General features: G+C 36.8%; 7 non-coding genes across 7 annotated transcripts; all 7 read right to left on the bottom strand.

Moving 5' to 3' along the window:
- Window positions 1-507: 507 nt before the first annotated feature.
- On the bottom strand, window positions 508-580 carry TRNAK-UUU (transfer RNA lysine (anticodon UUU)). The gene has a single exon. It is a non-coding gene; the product is annotated as a tRNA-Lys (tRNA).
- A 1,308-nt stretch (window positions 581-1,888) lies between these two features.
- On the bottom strand, window positions 1,889-1,961 carry TRNAK-UUU (transfer RNA lysine (anticodon UUU)). The gene has a single exon. It is a non-coding gene; the product is annotated as a tRNA-Lys (tRNA).
- Window positions 1,962-4,957: 2,996 nt separating this feature from the next.
- TRNAK-UUU (transfer RNA lysine (anticodon UUU)) lies at window positions 4,958-5,030 on the bottom strand. Its single transcript has one exon. It is a non-coding gene; the product is annotated as a tRNA-Lys (tRNA).
- Window positions 5,031-6,305: 1,275 nt separating this feature from the next.
- TRNAK-UUU (transfer RNA lysine (anticodon UUU)) lies at window positions 6,306-6,378 on the bottom strand. Its single transcript has one exon. It is a non-coding gene; the product is annotated as a tRNA-Lys (tRNA).
- Window positions 6,379-9,353: 2,975 nt separating this feature from the next.
- On the bottom strand, window positions 9,354-9,426 carry TRNAK-UUU (transfer RNA lysine (anticodon UUU)). Its single transcript has one exon. It is a non-coding gene; the product is annotated as a tRNA-Lys (tRNA).
- Window positions 9,427-12,739: 3,313 nt separating this feature from the next.
- Window positions 12,740-12,812, bottom strand: TRNAK-UUU (transfer RNA lysine (anticodon UUU)). The gene has a single exon. It is a non-coding gene; the product is annotated as a tRNA-Lys (tRNA).
- A 3,287-nt stretch (window positions 12,813-16,099) lies between these two features.
- TRNAK-UUU (transfer RNA lysine (anticodon UUU)) lies at window positions 16,100-16,172 on the bottom strand. Its single transcript has one exon. It is a non-coding gene; the product is annotated as a tRNA-Lys (tRNA).
- Window positions 16,173-25,053: the final 8,881 nt, after the last annotated feature.

The following is a 25,053-nucleotide window of genomic DNA, read 5'->3' as shown; positions in this document are numbered from 1 at the left end:
TCTATCACTAAAAGTATGAACTGAAAAGCTTGACATTTAGTGTCTCTTGATGAAATACATTTAATTTGCCTCTTGGTTGAAGGTGTACATTCTTAAACAGTTTGTGATTTTCCCACTCTGCACTATGTTCCATTTCACAAAAATGACACATTGCTTAAAAGACACTCGCCCGAACAGGGACTTGAACCCTGGACCCTCAGATTAAAGTTCTGATTTTTTACCGACTCCAGGCTCTTCTGTAGTCTGTCGCAAACCTATAGAAAGTTCGTAATACAAAAAACAAGTCATATCAAATGATGACAACTACTAGTTACTGTGCAATTACTAAAGTTGGAAAATCTCTCTATCACTAAAAGTATGATCTGAATAGCTTGACATTTAGTGTCTCTTGATGAAATACATTTAATTTGCCTCTTGGTTGAAGGTGTACATTCTTAAACAGTTTGTGATTTTCCCACTCTGCACTATGTTCCATTTCACAAAATGACACATTGCTTAAAAGACACTCGCCCGAACAGGGACTTGAACCCTGGACCCTCAGATTAAAAGTCTGATGCTCTACCGACTGAGCTATCCAGGCTCTTCTGTGATAGGTCGCAAAAATGCAGAAAGTTCGTAATACAAAAAACAAGTCATATCAAATGATGACAACTACTAGTTACTGTGCAATTACTAAAGTTGGAAAATCTCTCTATCACTAAAAGTATGAACTGAAAAGCTTGACATTTAGTGTCTCTTGATGAAATACATTTAATTTGCCTCTTGGTTGAAGGTGTACATTCTTAAACAGTTAGTGATTTTCTCACTCTGCACTATGTTCCATTTCACAAAAATGACACATTGCTTAAAAGACACTCACCCGAACAGGGACTTGAACCCTGGACCCTCAGATTAAAAGTATGATGCTCTACCAACTGAGTTATCCAGGCTCTTCTGTGAGAGGTCGCAAAAATGCAGAAAGTTCGTAATACAATAAACAAGTCATATCAAATGATGACAACTACTAGTTACTGTGCAATTACTAAAGTTGGAAAATCTCTCTATCACTAAAAGTATGAACTGAAAAGCTTGACATTTAGTGTCTCTTGATGAAATACATTTAATTTGCCTCTTGGTTGAAGGTGTACATTCTTAAACAGTTAGTGATTTTCTCACTCTGCACTATGTTCCATTTCACAAAAATGACACATTGCTTAAAAGACACTCACCCGAACAGGGACTTGAACCCTGGACCCTCAGATTAAAAGTATGATGCTCTACCAACTGAGCTATCCAGGCTCTTCTGTGAGAGGTCGCAAAAATGCAGAAAGTTCGTAATACAATAAACAAGTAATTTCAAATGATGACAACTACTAGTTACTGTGTAATTAATAAAGTAGGAAAATCTCTCTATCACTAAAAGTATGAACTGAACAGCTTGACATTTAGTGTCTCTTGATGAAATACATTTAATTTGCCTCTTGGTTGAAGGTGTAGATTCTTAAACAGTTTGTGATTTTCCCACTCTGCACTATGTTCCATTTCACAAAAACGACACATTGCTTAAAAGACACTCGCCCGAACAGGGACTTGAACCCTGGACCCTCAGATTAAAGTTCTGATGTTTTACCGACTCCAGGCTCTTCTGTAGTCTGTCGCAAACCTATAGAAAGATCGTAATACTAAAAACAAGAAAATTCAAATGGTGACAACTACTGTGCAATTACTAAAGTTGGAAAATCTCTCTATCACTAAAAGTATGATCTGAATAGCTTGACATTTAGTGTCTATTGATGAAATACATTTAATTTGCCTCTTGGGTGAAGGTGTACATTCTTAAACAGTTTGTGATTTTCCCACTCTGCACTATGTTCCATTTCACAAAATGACACATTGCTTAAAAGACACTCGCCCGAACAGGGACTTGAACCCTGGACCCTCAGATTAAAAGTCTGATGCTCTACCGACTGAGCTATCCAGGCTCTTCTGTGATAGGTCGCAAAAATGCAGAAAGTTCGTAATACAATAAACAAGTAATTTCAAATGATGACAACTACTAGTTACTGTGTAATTAATAAAGTAGGAAAATCTCTCTATCACTAAAAGTATGAACTGAACAGCTTGACATTTAGTGTCTCTTGATGAAATACATTTAATTTGCCTCTTGGTTGAAGGTGTAGATTCTTAAACAGTTTGTGATTTTCCCACTCTGCACTATGTTCCATTTCACAAAAACGACACATTGCTTAAAAGACACTCGCCCGAACAGGGACTTGAACCCTGGACCCTCAGATTAAAGTTCTGATGTTTTACCGACTCCAGGCTCTTCTGTAGTCTGTCGCAAACCTATAGAAAGATCGTAATACTAAAAACAAGAAAATTCAAATGGTGACAACTACTGTGCAATTACTAAAGTTGGAAAATCTCTCTATCACTAAAAGTATGATCTGAATAGCTTGACATTTAGTGTCTATTGATGAAATACATTTAATTTGCCTCTTGGTTGAAGGTGTACATTCTTAAACAGTTAGTGATTTTCTCACTCTGCACTATGTTCCATTTCACAAAAACGACACATTGCTTAAAAGACACTCACCCGAACAGGGACTTGAACCCTGGACCCTCAGATTAAAAGTATGATGCTCTACCAACTGAGTTATCCAGGCTCTTCTGTGAGAGGTCGCAAAAATGCAGAAAGTTCGTAATACAATAAACAAGTCATATCAAATGATGACAACTACTAGTTACTGTGCAATTACTAAAGTTGGAAAATCTCTCTATCACTAAAAGTATGAACTGAAAAGCTTGACATTTAGTGTCTCTTGATGAAATACATTTAATTTGCCTCTTGGTTGAAGGTGTACATTCTTAAACAGTTAGTGATTTTCTCACTCTGCACTATGTTCCATTTCACAAAAATGACACATTGCTTAAAAGACACTCACCCGAACAGGGACTTGAACCCTGGACCCTCAGATTAAAAGTATGATGCTCTACCAACTGAGCTATCCAGGCTCTTCTGTGAGAGGTCGCAAAAATGCAGAAAGTTCGTAATACAATAAACAAGTAATTTCAAATGATGACAACTACTAGTTACTGTGTAATTAATAAAGTAGGAAAATCTCTCTATCACTAAAAGTATGAACTGAACAGCTTGACATTTAGTGTCTCTTGATGAAATACATTTAATTTGCCTCTTGGTTGAAGGTGTAGATTCTTAAACAGTTTGTGATTTTCCCACTCTGCACTATGTTCCATTTCACAAAAACGACACATTGCTTAAAAGACACTCGCCCGAACAGGGACTTGAACCCTGGACCCTCAGATTAAAGTTCTGATGTTTTACCGACTCCAGGCTCTTCTGTAGTCTGTCGCAAACCTATAGAAAGATCGTAATACTAAAAACAAGAAAATTCAAATGGTGACAACTACTGTGCAATTACTAAAGTTGGAAAATCTCTCTATCACTAAAAGTATGATCTGAATAGCTTGACATTTAGTGTCTATTGATGAAATACATTTAATTTGCCTCTTGGTTGAAGGTGTACATTCTTAAACAGTTTGTGATTTTCCCACTCTGCACTATGTTCCATTTCACAAAAATGACACATTGCTTAAAAGACACTCGCCCAAACAGGGACTTGAACCCTGGACCCTCAGATTAAAGTTCTGATGTTTTACCGACTCAAGGCTCTTCTGGAGTCTGTCGCAAACCTATAGAAAGTTCGTAATACTAAAACCAAGTAAATTCAAATGGTGACAACTACTGTGCTATTACTAAAGTAGTTAAATCTCTCTATCACTAAAAGTAAGATATGAATAGCTTGACATTTAGTGTCTATTGATGAAATACATTTAATTTGCCTCTTGGTTGAAGGTGTAGATTCTTAAACAGTTTGTGATTTTCCCACTCTGCACTATGTTCCATTTCACAAAATGACACATTGCTTAGAAGACACTCGCCCGAACAGGGACTTGAACCCTGGACCCTCAGATTAAAAGTCTGATGCTCTACCGACTGAGCTATCCAGGATCTTCTGTGATAGGTCGCAAAAATGCAGAAAGTTCGTAATACAAAAAACAAGTCATTTCAAATGATGACAACTACTAGTTACTGTGTAATTAATAAAGTAGGAAAATCTCTCTATCACTAAAAGTATGAACTGAACAGCTTGACATTTAGTGTCTATTGATGAAATACATTTAATTTGCCTCTTGGTTGAAGTTGTACATTCTTAAACAGTTAGTGATTTTCCCACTCTGCACTATGTTCCATTTCACAAAAATGACACATTGCTTAAAAGACACTCGCCCAAACAGGGACTTGAACCCTGGACCCTCAGATTAAAGTTCTGATGTTTTACCGACTCAAGGCTCTTCTGGAGTCTGTCGCAAACCTATAGAAAGTTCGTAATACTAAAACCAAGTAAATTCAAATGGTGACAACTACTGTGCAATTACTAAAGTAGGAAAATCTCTCTATCACTAAAAGTAAGATATGAATAGCTTGACATTTAGTGTCTATTGATGAAATACATTTAATTTGCCTCTTGGTTGAAGGTGTACATTCTTAAACAGTTTGTGATTTTCCCACTCTGCACTATGTTCCATTTCACAAAAATGACACATTGCTTAAAAGACACTCGCCCAAACAGGGACTTGAACCCTGGACCCTCAGATTAAAGTTCTGATGTTTTACCGACTCAAGGCTCTTCTGGAGTCTGTCGCAAACCTATAGAAAGTTCGTAATACTAAAACCAAGTAAATTCAAATGGTGACAACTACTGTGCTATTACTAAAGTAGTTAAATCTCTCTATCACTAAAAGTAAGATATGAATAGCTTGACATTTAGTGTCTATTGATGAAATACATTTAATTTGCCTCTTGGTTGAAGGTGTAGATTCTTAAACAGTTTGTGATTTTCCCACTCTGCACTATGTTCCATTTCACAAAATGACACATTGCTTAGAAGACACTCGCCTGAACAGGGACTTGAACCCTGGACCCTCAGATTAAAAGTCTGATGCTCTACCGACTGAGCTATCCAGGCTCTTCTGTGATAGGTCGCAAAATGCAGAAAGTTCATAATACAAAAAACAAGTCATTTCAAATGATGACAACTACTAGTTACTGTGCAATTACTAAAGTTGGAAAATCTCTCTATCACTAAAAGTATTATCTGAATAGCTTGACATTTAGTGTCTATTGATGAAATACATTTAATTTGCCTCTTGGTTGAAGGTGTACATTCTTAAACAGTTTGTGATTTTCCCACTCTGCACTATGTTCCATTTCACAAAAACGACACATTGCTTAAAAGACACTCGTCGGAACAGAGACTTGAACCCTGGACCCTCAGATTAAAGTTCTGTTGTGTTACCGACTCCAGGCTCTTCTGGAGTCTGTCGCAAAACTATAGAAAGTTCGTAATACTAAAACAAGTCAATTCAAATGGTGACAACTACTGTGCAATTACTAAAGTAGGAAAATCTCTCTATCACTAAAAGTATGAACTGAAAAGCTTGACATTTAGTGTCTCTTGATGAAATACATTTAATTTGCCTCTTGGTTGAAGGTGTACATTCTTAAACAGTTTGTGATTTTCCCACTCTGCACTATGTTCCATTTCACAAAAATGACACATTGCTTAAAAGACACTCGCCCGAACAGGGACTTGAACCCTGGACCCTCAGATTAAAGTTCTGATTTTTTACCGACTCCAGGCTCTTCTGTAGTCTGTCGCAAACCTATAGAAAGTTCGTAATACTAAAAACAAGTAAATTCAAATGGTGACAACTACTGTGCAATTACTAAAGTAGGAAAATCTCTCTATCACTAAAAGTATGATCTGAATAGCTTGACATTTAGTGTCTTTTGATGAAATACATTTAATTTGCCTCTTGGTTGAAGGTGTACATTCTTAAACAGTTTGTGATTTTCCCACTCTGCACTATGTTCCATTTCACAAAAATGACACATTGCTTAAAAGACACTCGCCCGAACAGGGACTTGAAACCTGGACCCTCAGATTAAAGTTCTGATGTTTTACCGACTCCAGGCTCTTCTGGAGTCAGTCGCAAACCTATAGAAAGTTCGTAATACTAAAAACAAGTAAATTCAAATGGTGACAACTGTGCAATTACTAAAGTAGGAAAATCTCTCTATCACTAAAAGTATGATCTGAATAGCTTGACATTTAGTGTCTATTGATGAAATACATTTAATTTGCCTCTTGGTTGAAGGTGTACATTCTTAAACAGTTTGTGATTTTCCCACTCTGCACTATGTTCCATTTCACAAAATGACACATTGCTTAAAAGACACTCGCCCGAACAGGGACTTGAACCCTGGACCCTCAGATTAAAAGTCTGATGATCTACCGACTGAGCTATCCAGGCTCTTCTGTGATAGGTCGCAAAAATGCAGAAAGTTCGTAATACAAAAAACAAGTCATATCAAATGATGACAACTACTAGTTACTGTGCAATTACTAAAGTTGGAAAATCTCTCTATCACTAAAAGTATGAACTAAAAAGCTTGACATTTAGTGTCTCTTGATGAAATACATTTAATTTGCCTCTTGGTTGAAGGTGTACATTCTTAAACAGTTAGTGATTTTCTCACTCTGCACTATGTTCCATTTCACAAAAACGACACATTGCTTAAAAGACACTCGTCTGAACAGGGACTTGAACCCTGGACCCTCAGATTAAAAGTATGATGCTCTACCAACTGAGCTATCCAGGCTCTTCTGTGAGAGGTCGCAAAAATGCAGAAAGTTCGTAATACAAAAAACAAGTCATTTCAAATGATGACAACTACTAGTTACTGTGTAATTAATAAAGTAGGAAAATCTCTCTATCACTAAAAGTATGAACTGAACAGCTTGACATTTAGTGTCTCTTGATGAAATACATTTAATTTGCCTCTTGGTTGAAGGTGTACATTCTTAAACAGTTAGTGATTTTCCCACTCTGCACTATGTTCCATTTCACAAAAACGACACATTGCTTAAAAGACACTCGCCCGAACTGGGACTTGAACCCTGGACCCTCAGATTAAAGTTCTGATGTTTTACCGACTCCAGGCTCTTCTGTAGTCTGTCGCAAACCTATAGAAAGTTCGTAATACTAAAAACAAGAAAATTCAAAAGGTGACAACTACTGTGCAATTACTAAAGTTGGAAAATCTCTCTATCACTAAAAGTATGATCTGAATAGCTTGACATTTAGTGTCTATTGATGAAATACATTTAATTTGCCTCTTGGTTGAAGGTGTACATTCTTAAACAGTTTGTGATTTTCCCACTCTGCACTATGTTCCATTTCACAAAAATGACACATTGCTTAAAAGACACTCGCCCGAACAGGGACTTGAACCCTGGACCCTCAGATTAAAGTTCTGATGTTTTACCGACTCAAGGCTCTTCTGGAGTCTGTCGCAAACCTATAGAAAGTTCGTAATACTAAAACCAAGTAAATTCAAATGGTGACAACTACTGTGCAATTACTAAAGTAGGAAAATCTCTCTATCACTAAAAGTAAGATATGAATAGCTTGACATTTAGTGTCTATTGATGAAATACATTTAATTTGTCTCTTGGTTGAAGGTGTAGATTCTTAAACAGTTTGTGATTTTCCCACTCTGCACTATGTTCCATTTCACAAAAACGACACATTGCTTAAAAGACACTCGCCCGAACAGGGACTTGAACCCTGGACCCTCAGATTAAAGTTCTGATGTTTTACCGACTCCAGGCTCTTCTGTAGTCTGTCGCAAACCTATAGAAAGATCGTAATACTAAAAACAAGAAAATTCAAATGGTGACAACTACTGTGCAATTACTAAAGTTGGAAAATCTCTCTATCACTAAAAGTATGATCTGAATAGCTTGACATTTAGTGTCTATTGATGAAATACATTTAATTTGCCTCTTGGTTGAAGGTGTACATTCTTAAACAGTTTGTGATTTTCCCACTCTGCACTATGTTCCATTTCACAAAAATGACACATTGCTTAAAAGACACTCGCCCAAACAGGGACTTGAACCCTGGACCCTCAGATTAAAGTTCTGATGTTTTACCGACTCAAGGCTCTTCTGGAGTCTGTCGCAAACCTATAGAAAGTTCGTAATACTAAAACCAAGTAAATTCAAATGGTGACAACTACTGTGCTATTACTAAAGTAGGAAAATCTCTCTATCACTAAAAGTAAGATATGAATAGCTTGACATTTAGTGTCTATTGATGAAATACATTTAATTTGCCTCTTGGTTGAAGGTGTAGATTCTTAAACAGTTTGTGATTTTCCCACTCTGCACTATGTTCCATTTCACAAAATGACACATTAAAAGACACTCGCCCGAACAGGGACTTGAACCCTGGACCCTCAGGTTAAAAGTCTGATGCTCTACCGACTGAGCTATCCAGGATCTTCTGTGATAGGTCGCAAAAATGCAGAAAGTTCGTAATACAAAAAACCAGTCATTTCAAATGATGACAACTACTAGTTACTGTGTAATTAATAAAGTAGGAAAATCTCTCTATCACTAAAAGTATGAACTGAACAGCTTGACATTTAGTGTCTCTTGATGAAATACATTTAATTTGCCTCTTGGTTGAAGTTGTACATTCTTAAACAGTTAGTGATTTTCCCACTCTGCACTATGTTCCATTTCACAAAAATGACACATTGCTTAAAAGACACTCGCCCGAACAGGGACTTGAACCCTGGACCCTCAGATTAAAGTTCTGATTTTTTACCGACTCCAGGCTCTTCTGTAGTCTGTCGCAAACCTATAGAAAGTTCGTAATACTAAAAACAAGTAAATTCAAATGGTGACAACTACTGTGCAATTACTAAAGTAGGAAAATCTCTCTATCACTAAAAGTATGATCTGAATAGCTTGACATTTAGTGTCTTTTGATGAAATACATTTAATTTGCCTCTTGGTTGAAGGTGTACATTCTTAAACAGTTTGTGATTTTCCCACTCTGCACTATGTTCCATTTCACAAAAATGACACATTGCTTAAAAGACACTCGCCCGAACAGGGACTTGAAACCTGGACCCTCAGATTAAAGTTCTGATGTTTTACCGACTCCAGGCTCTTCTGGAGTCAGTCGCAAACCTATAGAAAGTTCGTAATACTAAAAACAAGTAAATTCAAATGGTGACAACTGTGCAATTACTAAAGTAGGAAAATCTCTCTATCACTAAAAGTATGATCTGAATAGCTTGACATTTAGTGTCTATTGATGAAATACATTTAATTTGCCTCTTGGTTGAAGGTGTACATTCTTAAACAGTTTGTGATTTTCCCACTCTGCACTATGTTCCATTTCACAAAATGACACATTGCTTAAAAGACACTCGCCCGAACAGGGACTTGAACCCTGGACCCTCAGATTAAAAGTCTGATGATCTACCGACTGAGCTATCCAGGCTCTTCTGTGATAGGTCGCAAAAATGCAGAAAGTTCGTAATACAAAAAACAAGTCATATCAAATGATGACAACTACTAGTTACTGTGCAATTACTAAAGTTGGAAAATCTCTCTATCACTAAAAGTATGAACTAAAAAGCTTGACATTTAGTGTCTCTTGATGAAATACATTTAATTTGCCTCTTGGTTGAAGGTGTACATTCTTAAACAGTTAGTGATTTTCTCACTCTGCACTATGTTCCATTTCACAAAAACGACACATTGCTTAAAAGACACTCGTCTGAACAGGGACTTGAACCCTGGACCCTCAGATTAAAAGTATGATGCTCTACCAACTGAGCTATCCAGGCTCTTCTGTGAGAGGTCGCAAAAATGCAGAAAGTTCGTAATACAAAAAACAAGTCATTTCAAATGATGACAACTACTAGTTACTGTGTAATTAATAAAGTAGGAAAATCTCTCTATCACTAAAAGTATGAACTGAACAGCTTGACATTTAGTGTCTCTTGATGAAATACATTTAATTTGCCTCTTGGTTGAAGGTGTACATTCTTAAACAGTTAGTGATTTTCCCACTCTGCACTATGTTCCATTTCACAAAAACGACACATTGCTTAAAAGACACTCGCCCGAACTGGGACTTGAACCCTGGACCCTCAGATTAAAGTTCTGATGTTTTACCGACTCCAGGCTCTTCTGTAGTCTGTCGCAAACCTATAGAAAGTTCGTAATACTAAAAACAAGAAAATTCAAAAGGTGACAACTACTGTGCAATTACTAAAGTTGGAAAATCTCTCTATCACTAAAAGTATGATCTGAATAGCTTGACATTTAGTGTCTATTGATGAAATACATTTAATTTGCCTCTTGGTTGAAGGTGTACATTCTTAAACAGTTTGTGATTTTCCCACTCTGCACTATGTTCCATTTCACAAAAATGACACATTGCTTAAAAGACACTCGCCCGAACAGGGACTTGAACCCTGGACCCTCAGATTAAAGTTCTGATGTTTTACCGACTCAAGGCTCTTCTGGAGTCTGTCGCAAACCTATAGAAAGTTCGTAATACTAAAACCAAGTAAATTCAAATGGTGACAACTACTGTGCAATTACTAAAGTAGGAAAATCTCTCTATCACTAAAAGTAAGATATGAATAGCTTGACATTTAGTGTCTATTGATGAAATACATTTAATTTGTCTCTTGGTTGAAGGTGTAGATTCTTAAACAGTTTGTGATTTTCCCACTCTGCACTATGTTCCATTTCACAAAAACGACACATTGCTTAAAAGACACTCGCCCGAACAGGGACTTGAACCCTGGACCCTCAGATTAAAGTTCTGATGTTTTACCGACTCCAGGCTCTTCTGTAGTCTGTCGCAAACCTATAGAAAGATCGTAATACTAAAAACAAGAAAATTCAAATGGTGACAACTACTGTGCAATTACTAAAGTTGGAAAATCTCTCTATCACTAAAAGTATGATCTGAATAGCTTGACATTTAGTGTCTTTTGATGAAATACATTTAATTTGCCTCTTGGTTGAAGGTGTACATTCTTAAACAGTTTGTGATTTTCCCACTCTGCACTATGTTCCATTTCACAAAAATGACACATTGCTTAAAAGACACTCGCCCAAACAGGGACTTGAACCCTGGACCCTCAGATTAAAGTTCTGATGTTTTACCGACTCAAGGCTCTTCTGGAGTCTGTCGCAAACCTATAGAAAGTTCGTAATACTAAAACCAAGTAAATTCAAATGGTGACAACTACTGTGCTATTACTAAAGTAGGAAAATCTCTCTATCACTAAAAGTAAGATATGAATAGCTTGACATTTAGTGTCTATTGATGAAATACATTTAATTTGCCTCTTGGTTGAAGGTGTAGATTCTTAAACAGTTTGTGATTTTCCCACTCTGCACTATGTTCCATTTCACAAAATGACACATTAAAAAACACTCGCCCGAACAGGGACTTGAACCCTGGACCCTCAGATTAAAAGTCTGATGCTCTACCGACTGAGCTATCCAGGATCTTCTGTGATAGGTCGCAAAAATGCAGAAAGTTCGTAATACAAAAAACAAGTCATTTCAAATGATGACAACTACTAGTTACTGTGTAATTAATAAAGTAGGAAAATCTCTCTATCACTAAAAGTATGAACTGAACAGCTTGACATTTAGTGTCTCTTGATGAAATACATTTAATTTGCCTCTTGGTTGAAGTTGTACATTCTTAAACAGTTAGTGATTTTCCCACTCTGCACTATGTTCCATTTCACAAAAATGACACATTGCTTAAAAGACACTCGCCCAAACAGGGACTTGAACCCTGGACCCTCAGATTAAAGTTCTGATGTTTTACCGACTCAAGGCTCTTCTGGAGTCTGTCGCAAACCTATAGAAAGTTCGTAATACTAAAACCAAGTAAATTCAAATGGTGACAACTACTGTGCAATTACTAAAGTAGGAAAATCTCTCTATCACTAAAAGTAAGATATGAATAGCTTGACATTTAGTGTCTATTGATGAAATACAATTAATTTGCCTCTTGGTTGAAGGTGTAGATTCTTAAACAGTTTGTGATTTTCCCACTCTGCACTATGTTCCATTTCACAAAAACGACACATTGCTTAAAAGACACTCGCCCGAACAGGGACTTGAACCCTGGACCCTCAGATTAAAGTTCTGATGTTTTACCGACTCCAGGCTCTTCTGTAGTCTGTCGCAAACCTATAGAAAGATCGTAATACTAAAAACAAGAAAATTCAAATGGTGACAACTACTGTGCAATTACTAAAGTTGGAAAATCTCTCTATCACTAAAAGTATGATCTGAATAGCTTGACATTTAGTGTCTATTGATGAAATACATTTAATTTGCCTCTTGGTTGAAGGTGTACATTCTTAAACAGTTTGTGATTTTCCCACTCTGCACTATGTTCCATTTCACAAAAATGACACATTGCTTAAAAGACACTCGCCCAAACAGGGACTTGAACCCTGGACCCTCAGATTAAAGTTCTGATGTTTTACCGACTCAAGGCTCTTCTGGAGTCTGTCGCAAACCTATAGAAAGTTCGTAATACTAAAACCAAGTAAATTCAAATGGTGACAACTACTGTGCTATTACTAAAGTAGTTAAATCTCTCTATCACTAAAAGTAAGATATGAATAGCTTGACATTTAGTGTCTATTGATGAAATACATTTAATTTGCCTCTTGGTTGAAGGTGTAGATTCTTAAACAGTTTGTGATTTTCCCACTCTGCACTATGTTCCATTTCACAAAATGACACATTGCTTAGAAGACACTCGCCCGAACAGGGACTTGAACCCTGGACCCTCAGATTAAAAGTCTGATGCTCTACCGACTGAGCTATCCAGGCTCTTCTGTGATAGGTCGCAAAATGCAGAAAGTTCGTAATACAAAAAACAAGTCATTTCAAATGATGACAACTACTAGTTACTGTGCAATTACTAAAGTTGGAAAATCTCTCTATCACTAAAAGTATTATCTGAATAGCTTGACATTTAGTGTCTATTGATGAAATACATTTAATTTGCCTCTTGGTTGAAGGTGTACATTCTTAAACAGTTTGTGATTTTCCCACTCTGCACTATGTTCCATTTCACAAAAACGACACATTGCTTAAAAGACACTCGTCCGAACAGAGAATTGAACCCTGGACCCTCAGATTAAAGTTCTGTTGTTTTACCGACTCCAGGCTCTTCTGGAGTCTGTCGCAAACCTATAGAAAGTTCGTAATACTAAAACAAGTCAATTCAAATGGTGACAACTACTGTGCAATTACTAAAGTAGGAAAATCTCTCTATCACTAAAAGTATGAACTGAAAAGCTTGACATTTAGTGTCTCTTGATAAAATACATTTAATTTGCCTCTTGGTTGAAGGTGTACATTCTTAAACAGTTAGTGATTTTCCCACTCTGCACTATGTTCCATTTCACAAAAACGACACATTGCTTAAAAGACACTCGCCCGAACAGGGACTTGAACCCTGGACCCTCAGATTAAAGTTCTGATGTTTTACCGACTCCAGGCTCTTCTGTAGTCTGTCGCAAATATATAGAAAGTTCGTAATACTAAAAACAAGTAAATTCAAATGGTGACAACTACTGTGCAATTACTAAAGTAGGAAAATCTCTCTATCACTAAAAGTATGATCTGAATAGCTTGACATTTAGTGTCTATTGATGAAATACATTTAATTTGCCTCTTGGTTGAAGGTGTACATTCTTAAACAGTTTGTGATTTTCCCACTCTGCACTATGTTCCATTTCACAAAAATGACACATTGCTTAAAAGACACTTGCCCGAACAGGGACTTGAACCCTGGACCCTCAGATTAAAGTTCTGATGTTTTACCGACTCAAGGCTCTTCTGGAGTCTGTCGCAAACCTATAGAAAGTTCGTAATACTAAAACCAAGTAAATTCAAATGGTGACAACTACTGTGCAATTACTAAAGTAGGAAAATCTCTCTATCACTAAAAGTAAGATATGAATAGCTTGACATTTAGTGTCTATTGATGAAATACATTTAATTTGCCTCTTGGTTGAAGGTGTAGATTCTTAAACAGTTTGTGATTTTCCCACTCTGCACTATGTTCCATTTCACAAAAACGACACATTGCTTAAAAGACACTCGCCCGAACAGGGACTTGAACCCTGGACCCTCAGATTAAAGTTCTGATGTTTTACAGACTCCAGGCTCTTCTGTAGTCTGTCGCAAACCTATAGAAAGATCGTAATACTAAAAACAAGAAAATTCAAATGGTGACAACTACTGTGCAATTACTAAAGTTGGAAAATCTCTCTATCACTAAAAGTATGATCTGAATAGCTTGACATTTAGTGTCTATTGATGAAATACATTTAATTTGCCTCTTGGTTGAAGGTGTACATTCTTAAACAGTTTGTGATTTTCCCACTCTGCACTATGTTCCATTTCACAAAAATGACACATTGCTTAAAAGACACTCGCCCAAACAGGGACTTGTACCCTGGACCCTCAGATTAAAGTTCTGATGTTTTACCGACTTAAGGCTCTTCTGGAGTCTGTCGCAAACCTATAGAAAGTTCGTAATACTAAAACCAAGTAAATTCAAATGGTGACAACTACTGTGCTATTACTAAAGTAGGAAAATCTCTCTATCACTAAAAGTATTATCTGAATAGCTTGACATTTAGTGTCTATTGATGAAATACATTTAATTTGCCTCTTGGTTGAAGGTGTACATTCTTAAACAGTTAGTGATTTTCCCACTCTGCACTATGTTCCATTTCACAAAAACGACACATTGCTTAAAAGACACTCGTCCGAACAGAGACTTGAACCCTGGACCCTCAGATTAAAGTTCTGTTGTTTTACCGACTCCAGGCTCTTCTGGAGTCTGTCGCAAACCTATAGAAAGTTCGTAATACTAAAACAAGTCAATTCAAATGGTGACAACTACTGTGCAATTACTAAAGTAGGAAAATCTCTCTATCACTAAAAGTATGAACTGAAAAGCTTGACATTTAGTGTCTCTTGATAAAATACATTTAATTTGCCACTTGGTTGAAGGTGTACATTCTTAAACAGTTTATGATTTTCCCACTCTGCACTATGTTCCATTTCACAAAAACGACACATTGCTTAAAAGACACTCGCCCGAACAGGGGCTTGAACCCTGGACCCTCAGATTAAAGTTCTGATGTTTTTCCGACTCCAGGCTCTTCTGTAGTCTGTCGCAAATATATTGAAAGTTCGTAATACTAAAAACAAGTAAATTCAAATGGTGACAACTACAGTGCAATTACTAAAGTAGGAAAATCTCTCTATCACTAAAAGTATGATCTGAATAGCTTGACATTTAGTGTCTATTGATGAAATACATTTAATTTGCCTCTTGGTTGAAGGTGTAGATTCTTAAACAGTTTGTGATTTTCCCACTCTGCACTATGTTCCATTTCACAAAAACGACACATTGCTTAAAAGACACTCGCCCGAACAGGGACTTGAACCCTGGACCCTCAGATTAAAGTTCTGATGTTTTACCGACTCCAGGCTCTTCTGTAGTCTGTCGCAAACCTATAGAAAGAACGTAATACTAAAAACAAGAAAATTCAAATGGTGACAACTACTGTGCAATTACTAAAGTTGGAAAATCTCTCTATCACTAAAAGTATGATCTGAATAGCTTGACATTTAGTGTCTATTGATGAAATACATTTAATTTGCCTCTTGGTTGAAGGTGTACATTCTTAAACAGTTTGTGATTTTCCCACTCTGCACTATGTTCCATTTCACAAAAATGACACATTGCTTAAAAGACACTCGCCCAAACAGGGACTTGAACCCTGGACCCTCAGATTAAAGTTCTGATGTTTTACCGACTCAAGGCTCTTCTGGAGTCTGTCGCAAACCTATAGAAAGTTCGTAATACTAAAACCAAGTAAATTCAAATGGTGACAACTACTGTGCTATTACTAAAGTAGGAAAATCTCTCTATCACTAAAAGTAAGAGATGAATAGCTTGACATTTAGTGTCTATTGATGAAATACATTTAATTTGCCTCTTGGTTGAAGGTGTAGATTCTTAAACAGTTTGTGATTTTCCCACTCTGCACTATTTTCCATTTCACAAAATGACACATTGCTTAAAAGACACTCGCCCGAACAGGGACTTGAACCCTGGACCCTCAGATTAAAAGTCTGATGCTCTACCGACTGAGCTATCCAGGCTCTTCTGTGATAGGTCGCAAAATGCAGAAAGTTCGTAATACAAAAAACAAGTCATATCAAATGATGACAACTACTAGTTACTGTGCAATTACTAAAGTAGGAAAATCTCTCTATCACTAAAAGTATGATCTGAATAGCTTGACATTTAGTGTCTATTGATGAAATACATTTAATTTGCCTCTTGGTTGAAGGTGTACATTCTTAAACAGTTAGTGATTTTCCCACTCTGCACTATGTTCCATTTCACAAAAACGACACATTGCTTAAAAGACACTCGTCCGAACAGAGACTTGAACCCTGGACCCTCAGATTAAAGTTCTGTTGTTTTACCGACTCCAGGCTCTTCTGGAGTCTGTCGCAAACCTATAGAAAGTTCGTAATACTAAAACAAGTCAATTCAAATGGTGACAACTACTGTGCAATTACTAAAGTAGGAAAATCTCTCTATCACTAAAAGTATGAACTGAAAAGCTTGACATTTAGTGTCTCTTGATAAAATACATTTAATTTGCCTCTTGGTTGAAGGTGTACATTCTTAAACAGTTTGTGATTTTCCCACTCTGCACTATGTTCCATTTCACAAAAACGACACATTGCTTAAAAGACACTCGCCCGAACAGGGGCTTGAACCCTGGACACTCAGATTAAAGTTCTGATGTTTTACCGACTCCAGGCTCTTCTGTAGTCTGTCGCAAATATATAGAAAGTTCGTAATACTAAAAACAAGTAAATTCAAATGGTGACAACTACAGTGCAATTACTAAAGTAGGAAAATCTCTCTATCACTAAAAGTATGATCTGAATAGCTTGACATTTAATGTCTATTGATGAAATACATTTAATTTGCCTCTTGGTTGAAGGTGTACATTCTTAAACAGTTTGTGATTTTCCCACTCTGCACTATGTTCCATTTCACAAAAACGACACATTGCTTAAAAGACACTAGCCCGAACAGGGACTTGAAACCTGGACCCTCAGATTAAAGTTCTGATGTTTTACCGACTCCAGGCTCTTCTGGAGTCAGTCGCAAACCTACAGAAAGTTCGTAATACTAAAAACAAGTAAATTCAAATGGTGACAACTACTGTGCAATTACTAAAGTAGGAAAATCTCTCTATCACTAAAAGTATGATCTGAATAGCTTGACATTTAGTGTCTATTGATGAAATACATTTAATTTGCCTCTTGGTTGAAGGTGTACATTCTTAAACAGTTTGTGATTTTCCCACTCTGCACTATGTTCCATTTCACAAAATGACACATTGCTTAAAAGACACTCGCCCGAACAGAGACTTGAACCCTGGACCCTCAGATTAAAAGTCTGATGATCTACCGACTGAGCTATCCAGGCTCTTCTGTGATAGGTCGCAAAAATGCAGAAAGTTCGTAATACAAAAAACAAGTCATATCAAATGATGACAACTACTACTTACTGTGCAATTACTAAAGTTGGAAAATCTCTCTATCACTAAAAGTATGAACTGAAAAGATTGACATTTAGTGTCTCTTGATGAAATACATTTAATTTGCCTCTTGGTTGAAGGTGTACATTCTTAAACAGTTTGTGATTTTCTCACTCTGCACTATGTTCCATTTCACAAAAACGACACATTGCTTAAAAGACACTCGTCCGAACAGAGACTTGAACCCTGGACCCTCAGATTAAAGTTCTGTTGTTTTACCGACACCAGGCTCTTCTGGAGTGTGTCGCAAACCTATAGAAAGTTCGTAATACTAAAACAAGTCAATTCAAATGGTGACAACTACTGTGCAATTACTAAAGTAGGAAAATCTCTCTATCACTAAAAGTATGAACTGAAAAGCTTGACATTTAGTGTCTCTTGATGAAATACATTTAATTTGCCTCTTGGTTGAAGGTGTACATTCTTAAACAGTTTGTGATTTTCCCACTCTGCACTATGTTCCATTTCACAAAAACGACACATTGCTTAAAAGACACTCGCCCGAACAGGGACTTGAACCCTGGACCCTCAGATTAAAGTTCTGATGTTTTACCGACTCCAGGCTCTTCTGGAGTCTGTCGCAAACCTATAGAAAGTTCGTAATACTAAAACCAAGTAAATTCAAATGGTGACAACTACTGTGCAATTACTAAAGTAGGAAAATCTCTCTATCACTAAAAGTAAGATATGAATAGCTTGACATTTAGTGTCTATTGATGAAATACATTTAATTTGCCTCTTGGTTGAAGGTGTAGATTCTTAAACAGTTTGTGATTTTCCCACTCTGCACTATGTTCCATTTCACAAAATGACACATTGCTTAAAAGATACTCGCCCGAACAGGGACTTGAACCCTGGACCCTCAGATTAAAAGTATGATGCTCTACCGACTGAGCTATCCAGGCTCTTCTGTGATAGATCGCAAAAATGCAGAAAGTTCGTAATACAAAAAACAAGTCATATCAACTGATGACAACTACTGTGCAATTACTAAAGTAGGAAAATCTCTCTATCACTAAAGTATGAACTGAAAAGCTTGACATTTAGTGTCTCTTGATGAAATACATTAAATTTGCCTCTTGGTTGAAGGTGTACATTCTTAAACAGTTTGTGATTTTCCCACTCTGCACTATGTTCCATTTCACAAAAACGACACATTGCTTAAAAGACACTCGTCCGAACAGAGACTTGAACCCTGGACCCTCAGATTAAAGTTCTGTTGTTTTACCAACTCCAGGCTCTTCTGGAGTCTGTCGCAAACCTATAGAAAGTTCGTAATACTAAAACAAGTCAATTCAAATGGTGACAACTACTGTGCAATTACGAAAGTAGGAAAATCTCTCTATCACTAAAGTATGAACTGAAAAGCTTGACATTTAGTGTCTCTTGATGAAATACATTAAATTTGCCTCTTGGTTGAAGGTGTAAATTCTTAAACAGTTTGTGATTTTCCCACTCTGCACTATGTTCCATTTCACAAAAACGACACATTGCTTAAAAGACACTCGTCCGAACAGAGACTTGAACCCTGGACCCTCAGATTAAAGTTCTGTTGTTTTACCAACTCCAGGCTCTTCTGGAGTCTGTCGCAAACCTATAGAAAGTTCGTAATACTAAAACAAGTCAATTCAAATGGTGACAACTACTGTGCAATTACTAAAGTAGGAAAATCTCTCTATCACTAAAAGTATGAACTGAAAAGCTTGACATTTAGTGTCTCTTGATGAAATACATTTAATTTGCCTCTTGGTTGAAGGTGTACATTCTTAAACAGTTTGTGATTTTCCCACTCTGCACTATGTTCCATTTCACAAAAATGACACATTGCTTAAAAGACACTCGCCCGAACAGGGACTTGAACCCTGGACCCTCAGATTAAAGTTCTGATTTTTTACCGACTCCAGGCTCTTCTGTAGTCTGTCGCAAACCTATAGAAAGTTCGTAATACTAAAAACAAGTAAATTCAAATGGTGACAACTACTGTGCAATTACTAAAGTAGGAAAATCTCTCTATCACTAAAAGTATGATCTGAATAGCTTGACATTTAGTGTCTATTGATGAAATACATTTAATTTGCCTCTTGGTTGAAGGTGTACATTCTTAAACAGTTTGTGATTTTCCCACTCTGCACTATGTTCCATTTCACAAAAATGACACATTGCTTAAAAGACACTCGCCCGAACAGAGACTTGAACCCTGGACCCTCAGATTAAAAGTCTGATGATCTACCGACTGAGCTATCCAGGCTCTTCTGTGATAAGTCGCAAAAATGCAGAAAGTTCGTAATACAAAAAACAAGTCATATCAAATGATGACAACTACTACTTACTGTGCAATTACTAAAGTTGGAAAATCTCTCTATCACTAAAAGTATGAACTGAAAAGCTTGACATTTAGTGTCTCTTGATGAAATACATTTAATTTGCCTCTTGGTTGAAGGTGTACATTCTTAAACAGTTTGTGATTTTCTCACTCTGCACTATGTTCCATTTCACAAAAACGACACATTGTTTAAAAGACACTCGTCCGAACAGAGACTTGAACCCTGGACCCTCAGATTAAAGTTCTGTTGTTTTACCGACACCAGGCTCTTCTGGAGTCTGTCGCAAACCTATAGAAAGTTCGTAATACTAAAACAAGTCAATTCAAATGGTGACAACTACTGTGCAATTACTAAAGTAGGAAAATCTCTCTATCACTAAAAGTATGAACTGAAAAGCTTGACATTTAGTGTCTCTTGATGAAATACATTTAATTTGCCTCTTGGTTGAAGGTGTACATTCTTAAACAGTTTGTGATTTTCCCACTCTGCACTATGTTCCATTTCACAAAAACGACACATTGCTTAAAAGACACTCGCCCGAACAGGGACTTGAACCCTGGACCCTCAGATTAAAGTTCTGATGTTTTACCGACTCCAGGCTCTTCCGGAGTCTGTCGCAAACCTATAGAAAGTTCGTAATACTAAAACCAAGTAAATTCAAGTGGTGACAACTACTGTGCAATTACTAAAGTAGGAAAATCTCTCTATCACTAAAAGTAAGATATGAATAGCTTGACATTTAGTGTCTATTGATGAAATACATTTAATTTGCCTCTTGGTTGAAGGTGTAGATTCTTAAACAGTTTGTGATTTTCCCACTCTGCACTATGTTCCATTTCACAAAATGACACATTGCTTAAAAGACACTCGCCCGAACAGGGACTTGAACCCTGGACCCTCAGATTAAAAGTATGATGCTCTACCGACTGAGCTATCCAGGCTCTTCTGTGATAGGTCGCAAAAATGCAGAAAGTTCGTAATACAAAAAACAAGTCATTTCAACTGATGACAACTACTAGTTACTGTGCAATTACTAAAGTTGGAAAATCTCTCTATCACTAAAAGTAATATGTGAATAGCTTGACATTTAGTGTCTATTGATGAAATACATTTAATTTGCCTCTTGGTTGAAGGTGTAGATTCTTAAACAGTTTGTGATTTTCCCACTCTGCACTATGTTCCATTTCACAAAAACGACACATTGCTTAAAAGACACTCGTCCGAACAGAGACTTGAACCCTGGACCCTCAGATTAAAGTTCTGTTGTTTTACCGACACCAGGCTTTTCTGGAGTCTGTCGCAAACCTATAGAAAGTTCGTAATACTAAAACAAATCAATTCAAATGGTGACAACTACTGTGCAATTACTAAAGTAGGAAAATCTCTCTATCACTAAAAGTATGAACTGAAAAGCTTGACATTTAGTGTCTCTTGATGAAATACATTTAATTTGCCTCTTGGTTGAAGGTGTACATTCTTAAACAGTTTGTGATTTTCCCACTCTGCACTATGTTCCATTTCACAAAAACGACACATTGCTTAAAAGACACTCGCCCGAACAGGGACTTGAACCCTGGACCCTCAGATTAAAGTTCTGATGTTTTACCGACTCCAGGCTCTTCCGGAGTCTGTCGCAAACCTATAGAAAGTTCGTAATACTAAAACCAAGTAAATTCAAATGGTGACAACTACTGTGCAATTACTAAAGTAGGAAAATCTCTCTATCACTAAAAGTAAGATATGAATAGCTTGACATTTAGTGTCTATTGATGAAATACATTTAATTTGCCTCTTGGTTGAAGGTGTAGATTCTTAAACAGTTTGTGATTTTCCCACTCTGCACTATGTTCCATTTCACAAAATGACACATTGCTTAAAAGATACTCGCCCGAACAGGGACTTGAACCCTGGACCCTCAGATTAAAAGTATGATGCTCTACCGACTGAGCTATCCAGGCTCTTCTGTGATAGATCGCAAAAATGCAGAAAGTTCGTAATACAAAAAACAAGTCATATCAACTGATGACAACTACTGTGCAATTACTAAAGTAGGAAAATCTCTCTATCACTAAAGTATGAACTGAAAAGCTTGACATTTAGTGTCTCTTGATGAAATACATTAAATTTGCCTCTTGGTTGAAGGTGTACATTCTTAAACAGTTTGTGATTTTCCCACTCTGCACTATGTTCCATTTCACAAAAACGACACATTGCTTAAAAGACACTCGTCCGAACAGAGACTTGAACCCTGGACCCTCAGATTAAAGTTCTGTTGTTTTACCAACTCCAGGCTCTTCTGGAGTCTGTCGCAAACCTATAGAAAGTTCGTAATACTAAAACAAGTCAATTCAAATGGTGACAACTACTGTGCAATTACGAAAGTAGGAAAATCTCTCTATCACTAAAGTATGAACTGAAAAGCTTGACATTTAGTGTCTCTTGATGAAATACATTAAATTTGCCTCTTGGTTGAAGGTGTAAATTCTTAAACAGTTTGTGATTTTCCCACTCTGCACTATGTTCCATTTCACAAAAACGACACATTGCTTAAAAGACACTCGTCCGAACAGAGACTTGAACCCTGGACCCTCAGATTAAAGTTCTGTTGTTTTACCAACTCCAGGCTCTTCTGGAGTCTGTCGCAAACCTATAGAAAGTTCGTAATACTAAAACAAGTCAATTCAAATGGTGACAACTACTGTGCAATTACTAAAGTAGGAAAATCTCTCTATCACTAAAAGTATGAACTGAAAAGCTTGACATTTAGTGTCTCTTGATGAAATACATTTAATTTGCCTCTTGGTTGAAGGTGTACATTCTTAAACAGTTTGTGATTTTCCCACTCTGCACTATGTTCCATTTCACAAAAATGACACATTGCTTAAAAGACACTCGCCCGAACAGGGACTTGAACCCTGGACCCTCAGATTAAAGTTCTGATTTTTTACCGACTCCAGGCTCTTCTGTAGTCTGTCGCAAACCTATAGAAAGTTCGTAATACTAAAAACAAGTAAATTCAAATGGTGACAACTACTGTGCAATTACTAAAGTAGGAAAATCTCTCTATCACTAAAAGTATGATCTGAATAGCTTGACATTTAGTGTCTATTGATGAAATACATTTAATTTGCCTCTTGGTTGAAGGTGTACATTCTTAAACAGTTTGTGATTTTCCCACTCTGCACTATGTTCCATTTCACAAAAATGACACATTGCTTAAAAGACACTCGCCCGAACAGAGACTTGAACCCTGGACCCTCAGATTAAAAGTCTGATGATCTACCGACTGAGCTATCCAGGCTCTTCTGTGATAAGTCGCAAAAATGCAGAAAGTTCGTAATACAAAAAACAAGTCATATCAAATGATGACAACTACTACTTACTGTGCAATTACTAAAGTTGGAAAATCTCTCTATCACTAAAAGTATGAACTGAAAAGCTTGACATTTAGTGTCTCTTGATGAAATACATTTAATTTGCCTCTTGGTTGAAGGTGTACATTCTTAAACAGTTTGTGATTTTCTCACTCTGCACTATGTTCCATTTCACAAAAACGACACATTGTTTAAAAGACACTCGTCCGAACAGAGACTTGAACCCTGGACCCTCAGATTAAAGTTCTGTTGTTTTACCGACACCAGGCTCTTCTGGAGTCTGTCGCAAACCTATAGAAAGTTCGTAATACTAAAACAAGTCAATTCAAATGGTGACAACTACTGTGCAATTACTAAAGTAGGAAAATCTCTCTATCACTAAAAGTATGAACTGAAAAGCTTGACATTTAGTGTCTCTTGATGAAATACATTTAATTTGCCTCTTGGTTGAAGGTGTACATTCTTAAACAGTTTGTGATTTTCCCACTCTGCACTATGTTCCATTTCACAAAAACGACACATTGCTTAAAAGACACTCGCCCGAACAGGGACTTGAACCCTGGACCCTCAGATTAAAGTTCTGATGTTTTACCGACTCCAGGCTCTTCCGGAGTCTGTCGCAAACCTATAGAAAGTTCGTAATACTAAAACCAAGTAAATTCAAGTGGTGACAACTACTGTGCAATTACTAAAGTAGGAAAATCTCTCTATCACTAAAAGTAAGATATGAATAGCTTGACATTTAGTGTCTATTGATGAAATACATTTAATTTGCCTCTTGGTTGAAGGTGTAGATTCTTAAACAGTTTGTGATTTTCCCACTCTGCACTATGTTCCATTTCACAAAATGACACATTGCTTAAAAGACACTCGCCCGAACAGGGACTTGAACCCTGGACCCTCAGATTAAAAGTATGATGCTCTACCGACTGAGCTATCCAGGCTCTTCTGTGATAGGTCGCAAAAATGCAGAAAGTTCGTAATACAAAAAACAAGTCATTTCAACTGATGACAACTACTAGTTACTGTGCAATTACTAAAGTTGGAAAATCTCTCTATCACTAAAAGTAATATGTGAATAGCTTGACATTTAGTGTCTATTGATGAAATACATTTAATTTGCCTCTTGGTTGAAGGTGTAGATTCTTAAACAGTTTGTGATTTTCCCACTCTGCACTATGTTCCATTTCACAAAAACGACACATTGCTTAAAAGACACTCGTCCGAACAGAGACTTGAACCCTGGACCCTCAGATTAAAGTTCTGTTGTTTTACCGACACCAGGCTTTTCTGGAGTCTGTCGCAAACCTATAGAAAGTTCGTAATACTAAAACAAATCAATTCAAATGGTGACAACTACTGTGCAATTACTAAAGTAGGAAAATCTCTCTATCACTAAAAGTATGAACTGAAAAGCTTGACATTTAGTGTCTCTTGATGAAATACATTTAATTTGCCTCTTGGTTGAAGGTGTACATTCTTAAACAGTTTGTGATTTTCCCACTCTGCACTATGTTCCATTTCACAAAAACGACACATTGCTTAAAAGACACTCGCCCGAACAGGGACTTGAACCCTGGACCCTCAGATTAAAGTTCTGATGTTTTACCGACTCCAGGCTCTTCCGGAGTCTGTCGCAAACCTATAGAAAGTTCGTAATACTAAAACCAAGTAAATTCAAATGGTGACAACTACTGTGCAATTACTAAAGTAGGAAAAT

Source organism: Taudactylus pleione, unplaced genomic scaffold, assembly GCF_031769625.1.
Source record: "Taudactylus pleione unplaced genomic scaffold, aTauple2 ptg000454l, whole genome shotgun sequence".
In the NCBI taxonomy this organism is placed as follows: domain Eukaryota; kingdom Metazoa; phylum Chordata; class Amphibia; order Anura; family Myobatrachidae; genus Taudactylus; species Taudactylus pleione.
The sequence above is the reverse complement of the archived record's forward strand: the minus strand, read 5'-3'. Positions and strand labels throughout refer to the sequence as shown.